Genomic DNA, 9,026 nt, shown 5'->3' on the forward strand with positions numbered 1-9,026 from the left:
GGAGATATGGTTCTCTTATTCAATTCCCGGTTACGTCTATTTCCGGGTAAGCTCAAGTCAAAGTGGAGTGGGCCCTTCGAAGTTGTGTTCGTGACCCCATTTGGTGCTCTTGATCTAAGGAACAAGAATGGTGAAGTATTCAGAGTCAATGGACATCAGGTCAAGAATTATCTGGGGAAATTTGATGACAGCCACGTGGTGGCACTTCTCCATCTAAAGTGATGTGATGGTAACATGCGTCGTGTCGCGACGTTAAATCAGGCGCTGCTTAGGAGGCAACCTATGTCTTTTTTTCTTTTTCCTTTTTGTTGTTTTTTGTGTTTTCTTGGTAGTGTAAGGTTTGATTTTTGAGCTAACTGATTGTGAGATATTGCAGGGATTGAGTTGATGCAGTGCAAAATAGTTTGAAAAAAGAGTTGAACAGTCTCTGAAGATTGCCAGTGCGGCCGTAGTGCACTTTGTGCGGTCTGCATTGGTGATGGTGAAAAGTGGTACTCTCTGAAGTTTGCCACAGCAGCCACATTCCATTTAGTGAGGACTGTGGTGGACCTCCGCGGTCGCAGTCTGTTTTGTGCGGACCGCGGAGGTTGCATGCTCAAGCTTCATTTTGAACAAATCCAGCGCGGTCCGCGGTCGGTTTTGTGCAGTCGCGCTGGTAGGTAAGGTTGGGTCCCACTGTTTTTCTATAAATAGAGCCCAAGGGTCACAACTTACACTTTTCGAAATTTTAACACTCAGACCCTTAAAAACTATTGTTCACTCTCTCTTCTGATAGTAATTCTTGCTTAGCCTGGTTAATTGCATCTCCTCATCACAATCTGGTAACATGTCATCATCTTTCTTTGTTTTATATGATAATTTCGTTTTGTTTTTCATGCCCAGTAGCTAGAGTCTCTTCTTCTTCCCGTTTTTATTTCATTTGTTAGCCTAGGAAAGTGTAATAGTTGGATATTGTGTGTTTAGAGACCTTTGTGAACTGGGTAAAATGAGTAGGGATAAGTTAGGTGGAAAACTTGAACAAAAATAGCAAAAACTTAAACCTTAACTTAGTGCTTGTTCAAAGTACTCTCTGCGGCCCGCGGTTGCCTTTGTGCGGTCCGCGGTGCCCTAACATAGTCCGCATTACCATCTTGCGTGGACCGCGGTGCCCATGTGATTGAAATTGAACCTATGCCCAGCGCGGCCGCATTGCACTTTATGCGGTCCGCACTGGCCCACCGCGGCTGCAGTGCTACTTTGTGTGGGATGCGGTGGTTGGATTCAGAGAGGTGGTGTTACAGTCCTTACATCAATGCGGACCGCGGTCGCATTTATGCGGTCCGCGGTGCCCCAATGTGGCCGCACTACTTTTTGTGCGAGCTGCAGTGGGGAGAATCAGAGAGATGTTGTCCAGGGCCTTGTCCCAATGCGGACCGCGGTCGCCTTTGCACGGTCTGCGGTGCCCCCAGTGCGGCCGCACTCCTTTTTGTGCAGGCTGCGGTGCCATGTTCTGCAGTTGTTTCTGCAACATTTAACCTGCTGTCTGCAATTCAATTTCAAGAACTGTTTCACTGCTTGTGCTGATACTAACCATGTTATATGTGTATGCTTGCAGATAATGGTCAAACAACGAGGTAAAGGTACCAAATAACCCGGCCGAGGTAATTTCTCCCGGGGAGGGAAGCAACGGATGGTAAAACTCACTCCCCAGGGGAGACAAAACATAAAATACATGAGGAAAGCAATCAAAGCGGCTGATAGAGCCCTTGACACCTCGGGGAGTGAGTACGAGCCCTTCCGGGAGATCTCTTCAGATTCAGTCCCTCTATACATCCCATATCCGGAGAATGCCATACATAGAGACACTCCCCCATCTTCCCCCGATGCTCTAGCCTTAATCAACATTTCTTCTGGGTCGTCTGAGGGCTCAGCAGCAGGTAGTGGGGATGAATGCTCTACCTCTCCCACAACATCAATATCTGGAGAGGGTGCTAGAGGTGATGAGGGAGATAGGGAGTTACCTAGGGGTGGTGTGCTGCAGGTTGGGGGTGTTGACCGTACTAGGAATCCCGCTGTTTGGGAGGATAGATTCGTCATCCAGGTGGCGTTCCACAAGTTTAGGGAATGGTGGCCGGCACAGAAATTGATTCTTGAGAGGAGTTTCATTGACAGAGACCTCTTACCCCTACACCCCAATGTACATAGACAGTTTCAGGCTCGAGTGGGTTGGGAGTTCTTTAAAGATAATTGTGTGAAGGTGAATGAGCATATGGTCAAGAAGTTCTATAGCAATGTGGCCCATATCTTGAAAGACACTAAGGTGACCAAAGTGAGAAACAAAAATGTGGTATTCACCGGGAAGGCACTAAATGAATACCTGGGGTTCAATGATGAAGATGAGGCCCTTTACAATAAAAGGTTGGCAATGGGAGAGGAGGTTCGTCCGTGGTTAGCTTCATACCTGGCGATCCCGGGCACGGTTCCAGAGTGGTTGCAAGCAGGGGCCAAAATACTTCAGAGAACTTTCAACTTTGAGGCTAGAGGGTGGTTGACTTTTGTGTGCAGTCGGCTCGACCCCACAACCCATGATCAGACTATTCCACTTGCCCGGGATGTTCTTGTTTCTTCTATTATGGCAGGATATCCTATGAACGTGGGCAATGTGATGTCCCGCTTCATTTCTGCAGTGGGGGTTGAGCATGACCGGAACTACCCTTTTCCCAGCACCCTTACTATGTATTTCTGGGACCTGGAGATGGAGAAGAGACCTTTTGACGTAAAGGTCAAACCTGTGGCCCGTTCTCATGGTACAGTTTGAAGGGGTCAGAAAACCCCAAGGACAAAAATTACAAGCCGCCTGCTTCTGCCCCAAACGACTAGTCTGAAGAGCCAGTTGCGGTAGAGCCCTCCACTGAGCCTACTTCTACAGTTGTTGACATACCTCCCAGACCTTCCACTATTGCTAGTCCCTCTACTTCAGCTGGCCCGGGGATTCCATCTTCCCGGGCCCATCCTATCACCGCCCACCAGCTGAGCCAGACACTTCATAGCTTGAACAACTGGATGACGACTGCTTCATCCAAGTTGTCCACCTTGACTTTTACCATTGCAGCTCAGTCGGCACCACAGCCAGTGCAGGTGCCCCAGTATATCGAGGATTCACTTAAGGAGATTCTTGCCAACCAGCAAAAGATCCTCGATTCTCAGGCTGCCTTGGCTAAGGCGGTGGATTCACATGGCAAGGCCCTGAAGGAGCTTGCAAGGGATCACAAGAAGTTGCGCAAAACACGGGCTTCCAAGGAGTTTGTGAAGGCACTAAGGGAGGATGTTGACAAACTGAAGGCAGACCAGCTGCCTTTAGACTTGCTATTCAAGGATCCAGCCCCAGCAGCAACACCAGTAGCAAAGACACAACAGCTTCTAAAGAATAAGAGGAAGCTCCCTAGTGCAGATGAGGCGATCATCCAGTTGGCGGACCCACCGGAGGCTTCCTCCAGTCAGCCACAGAATGTTCCTGATATTCACCCCGTACAAGTCCAGGACCCATTCCCAGCAACTGAGCAGCAAGAGATCGGGAACCAGTCTGAGGTTCCTGTACATACAGAGGACCAGGGGACCATTCATGTTCGCATGCAGACAGACGAGGCTTAGGGAGCTCCTATATCCTTTCCTCTTGATTTTTTGATGCTTATTTGTTTAATTGGAATTGGGGACAATGCCAGCTTTTATTTGTGGGGTTGCGCCGTACTTTTTATCTGGATGATTGTATATATTAGTTGACTTAGTTTATGTTTCTGTTGAATTTTTTTATTTGGTCTGTATATAAGTTTACATTTAGTTACTTTTATCGCACTTTTTATCTTCTCTTTGGTCTGTATATAATGTTGCATTTTTGTATATATATTCATCCCCCGTTGTATATTCTAATCCCCTATTGTAAATATTTATTCTATTTTCTATTTTCGTACAAATTTTTCATTCTTAGCTTAATAGATAGGCTCGCAGCCTTTTTGTTTCGGTTTTGGCTCTTTCAATAAACCATTGGTTTTCTTAATGCCACGGTTCTTTTCAAGGGTGGAGTATTGTGCGAACCAGGTGGCTCTTCCCGATGATGGATGGCGTGACAACCTTCTTAAGGGTTTGAGTCTGTTTTTGATTTTTCTCTTGTTTTTAGTAGTTTATAGTTAAGTGTACCTCAAGCAAAGCTTCACTTGGGCCTAACACATTTGCCTTTGATCCCATGGTCAAAGACAAGGGGTTGTGTTTAGGATGGTGAAAGTAGTGACCTTGAGACTCTTGTTTGACCAAACAAATATCATGTGGTCTTTTGGGACTATTGTGTACTCAATCGTGTCTAAGGTTGTTGTGGGCCTCCGACTCTATGTCTTTAGAAATCCTTGAGTGTGTGTGGTGAGAAATCAAATTGTGAGTCCAAGTCCCGAGCCAATGGTCTAGAACTTGCCCTGAATGTTTGTTGAGGCGAAATTTTGAATGAAATTCGATTTGAGAAGTGATTATAGGCTCTCCTTGATCCAAACAATAGTCGAACAATTACATAGCCTACCAATGATATAATCCGTAGCTAACCCTTTTGAGCCTTAATCCTTTTTTCTTTCAAGAACCAATGCTACAAGCCTATACCCGTTCTAAATTATACCCTCTCTTGGCACCCAAATCGTCCCTTAAGTAATGGCAAAAGTCTAAGTTTGGGGGGAGAGACAAGAAAGGAAACAAAGTGGTAAAAGGAACAAAAGCAAAAGGAAGGGAAGGCGATGAAAAAGAAAGAAAAGAAAAAGACAAAAAGAAAGCCCAATGTGCAAAGAATAAAACGGGATTCAAGAAAAACAAAAGTGAAAAAGGTGTGGAAAAAAGTAGAAAAAGGAGAAATGCTTTGAATTGCATAAGAAAGAGTGACAATGTGTCTCTCTAACCCCTTGAAAAGAAGTGAAATACTCAAAGAGTCAAAGAGAATTGTGCCAAAATGAATCAAAAGAAGTGCTTAAGGGAAGATGGAACCCATATAGACCAACAACTTTTCCTACCCTGAACCAAAAGCCTTCACATTGACTCAACAAAAGCCCTATATGATCTTGAGTTGGATGACGCTCGCATTAGTGGATACTTACATGAGGGTCAAGCATATGGTACTTAGAGCCGGACTTGTGACATTTCCTTGAGAGAAACGAGTGACTTCCCATTAACCTTGGTTTGCGTGCTTATACTCTAAAAAGGTAAGATTTTCTTAGGGAGAGTTGAGGATGTATGAGTTTGGGGTCCACAGCGACCAAAGTAATTGAGAGAGTTCTTTGATGTAATGAGTCAATTCTTGATGCTCTTGTGTCACACTTGATCCATAGTTTTTCAAAGTTTAAATTTTTTTAATGATCCATTCGTATTGAGGGCAATTGTTAGTCTCAATTGATTCTTGTTGAGGTCACTTTAGTACAGCTGGAATTACTTGGATTTTCCTTTAAGGGGTGGGTCTTATTTTGTTTGCTTGAGGACAAGCAAAGGTTTAAGTTTGGGGGAGTTGATAAGTTAGGATTTTAACATGTTTTATGCCCCTACTTGCCTATGCTTTGATCATATATTGTTACAAAATAGTCCTAAAAGGCTCACAAGTTGTGCTTGATCGCAGGTTTGATCGACAAAGTGACGAAATGTCAAAGATCGGCTCAAAAAGAAGTGAAACCTGCTCAAGTATCAAAGACCAAGAAATTTAAGAAAAGAAGTCCTACTGCGGACCACGCAAAGTGGAATGCGGCCGCACTAGGTGGTTCAGAGAGTTGGTGAATCAGGCTAAAAGAAGCGCGGCTGTTGTACACATCTCGCGGTCCGCGATGAAGGCTCTGCGGCCGCACTACTCTTTTGTGTGGTCCGCAGTCATGAGTTTCAGAGAGATAAAGTTTGCAAAGCCAGTGCCATACGGTCCGCAGTCGTGGTTGCGCGGACCGTGCCAGCTCCCTCCGCGGTCGCAGTCCATTCTATGCGGTCCGCGGAGTCCAAGTTCAGAGAAGCAGAAGTAAGACCAGTGCGGCCGCAGTCCATTTAATGCGGCCCGCACTGACCCCGCAGGGGTATTTTTTTCCAATTTTTCCAGGCTAGTATAAATAGAATATTTTACCATTTTTTAGGTAATCAGATACATCAGTAGAGAGCTGAGCTCGTGAGAACGTATTTTGTAGACATTTTGGCACTTTTGCTTTACATTTACGATAGATTCTTGTAATTTAATGTTAGCAATTAATTAATATGCTTAGTTCTTCATCTATTTCTTCAATTTCTTTATCTAGCATGAGTAGCTAAACCCATTAGCTAGGGTTGTGGTTCAACCCTAGTGTGGCTAATTGATGGGTGTTGCCATCTAGTGTTAGATTGACTATGGGTGTTTGCTATTTGGGTTGATTTTATGTTTAAATATGGAATTGGTGGTAGCAAACACTGATTCAAGCTTTGTGGGTTTAACTCTTCTTGAGAAAGAGAGCCTATGACCCCAAAAATTGACCCAACAAGGAATTGGAATGGACTCATGAGAAATGATAGTCCCAATTAACGGGTTAAACCTCGAGAGAGTAATTGCCCTACTTGAACCCTAGTTGTTTGGTCTAATTTGCCTACCCATTTGGTCTCGAGAGAGTCAATTGGGCAAAATCACTCTCTCTACCGAGAGGTGTGAGAGTGGGTAAAATTGTGCAACGGTTATAGCATAAGCCCCAATTATGTCAATCGAACCTTAGTAACATTTACCCGTCAATTAGCCATCTAGGTAGTGTCACGACCCTAGTGCCCTTCTTCCCATTAGATACAACTTAGCAATATTCTCGTAGCATAATTTAGTGTTAATCAATAGTTTTATAAAAGTATTTATAATTTGAAAAACCCAAAAATATTTGAAGTGGCATTAGGAGTACAAATACATCTCTAGGCTAGACAGACAATCCAATTCCATTACTAGCTCCCTAAGGAAATCGATCCCAACCCTCATATCGGGTAAAAGCTATTGCGACCCGCTCTTCCTACCTTAGTGTAGCGTCGACTTGGCAGTGATCAGAAGTGTAGGTCGCCTATAGGGTGGTTTGATGTTGGAGAATCTGGATTACATGGGCCAGACCTGGTTCAGCAAAGCTCTAGAAAAAGTAAAGCCTATCCGAGATAGACTATTGACAACTCAGAGTCGTCAAAAGCCATATTCTAACGTGCGACGATGAGAATTAGAGTTCGGGGTTGATGATTGGATATTCTTAAAAGTGTCGCCTATGAAGGGTGTGATGAGGTTTGGCAAGAAAGGCAAACTTAGCCCACGATATATTGGGCCTTATAGGATCATTCGGAGAGTAGTCCAAGTAGCTTATGAGTTAGAATTGCCCTCGGAATTGGAGTCTGTCCATCCAGTTTTTCACGTATCTATGTTACGTAAGTACATTGGTGATCCTACCCGAGTGATGCCCACAGATGATGTACAGATTACAGAGGACTTCTCATATGAGGAAATTTTCCTTGCCATCTTAGACCGACAAACCCGCAAGTTGTGGAATAAGGAGGTAGCCTCTGTGAAAGTACTTTGGAGGAACAACAATGTGGAAGAAATGACTTGGGATGCTGAGGAAATCATGAAGTCTAGATATTCCTACCTATTTCCTCATCTAGATAAGGGTCTGATTGAGACATCATAATCATAAGGTATGTGTATAACTTCTTTTGTTGGTTATTGTCGTTGGTCATGTGAGACCATTGTCGTTACTGATAATTTTGCTCCGGTGTGGCATTGGATTATTAATCTTCTATAGGGAGAGTTGGTAGTAGTGTTGTTGCAAAGGCGACCCTTGCAAAGTTATATGAATCACGGGGAGTTGAACATTCGAGGACAAATATTTCTAAGGGGGGAAGAATGTTACATCTCGCGTTTTCGTACGTTAAAATTTCGTTTTCAGTTGACCGACGTAGACTCGAGGATGAGATCATCTTGACGTTAACGTACTTGCGCTATTTATAATAAGCGATAAATAAGTGTTATGAAGGATAAAGGAGTATGTGAATTAAAGAAAACGAGTTTTGTTGAAAGTGACCAATTTGGAATAAAATACGGGTCAAGCGATAAAACCCGATAATTATGAACAAGTACCATGCAAGGTACCATATGACCACGGCAGTTAATATATAAAGTATATATGAAGTATATTAAAAACAAATAGAACTTTAAGTAATTTATGATAATTTTTAAATTATGCTGGTAATTGATTAATTATAGGGTAACAGGACATTATTTAGTTAACTAATAATTGGATAAAAAATTAATAAACTAACCCTCTCCCCCCCCCCCAAACGTGGCAAGAAGCCACAAAGCTTAGAAATGACTAAGTAGTCATAAATCTAGGTGGCTACCTAGAACTAACTTAATAATGACTTAAAGACTAAGTCGTAGAAAGACATATAAAATCTTATCAAAATTTGTCTTTAGCTTCATTTAATGTCTTCAGCCTCATTTAATGTCTTTGGCTTCATTTCGTTACTTTGGCATTGAAACCAAGAACTCTTGAAGCAGAATCATTTTCGTCCAAATCTTTGGCTTCATTTCGTTACTTTGGCATTGAATCCAATAACTATTGAAGCAGAATCATTTTCGCCCAAACTCTTAGCCAAAAATTTCAATTAAAATTTCAAAGAGCATCAACAAATGTCATTTTAATCCAAGCATAGGTTTCGTTCATATTTCGCAGAAGCAGAAAGCTTCATTTCATTCAAATAATTCAAGGAACAGGTATGTTAAGGCCCTCCCTTCTTTCTTTTGGTATGGTCCAAATTATATTGAAGAAACGAGCAAACACACAGTTTCCATAAATTACTCTATTAATAGAAATAGTAGGGGTGCCTATATTTTGATTCCCCATAAAAAATATTATTATCTTCTGTTCATGGTTCTCAAAATAATATGCAGTTGAAAAAGTTTATCCGGAAGGAATATTGAGATTGTTACGTATTTTTCATGCATTTCACTCATTTATACATGTGCATTGACCCATGACCAGATGGCATTATATACACGTATA

The sequence above is a fragment of the Nicotiana sylvestris genome, chromosome 5, assembly GCF_000393655.2.
Source record: "Nicotiana sylvestris chromosome 5, ASM39365v2, whole genome shotgun sequence".
In the NCBI taxonomy this organism is placed as follows: Eukaryota; Viridiplantae; Streptophyta; class Magnoliopsida; order Solanales; family Solanaceae; genus Nicotiana; species Nicotiana sylvestris.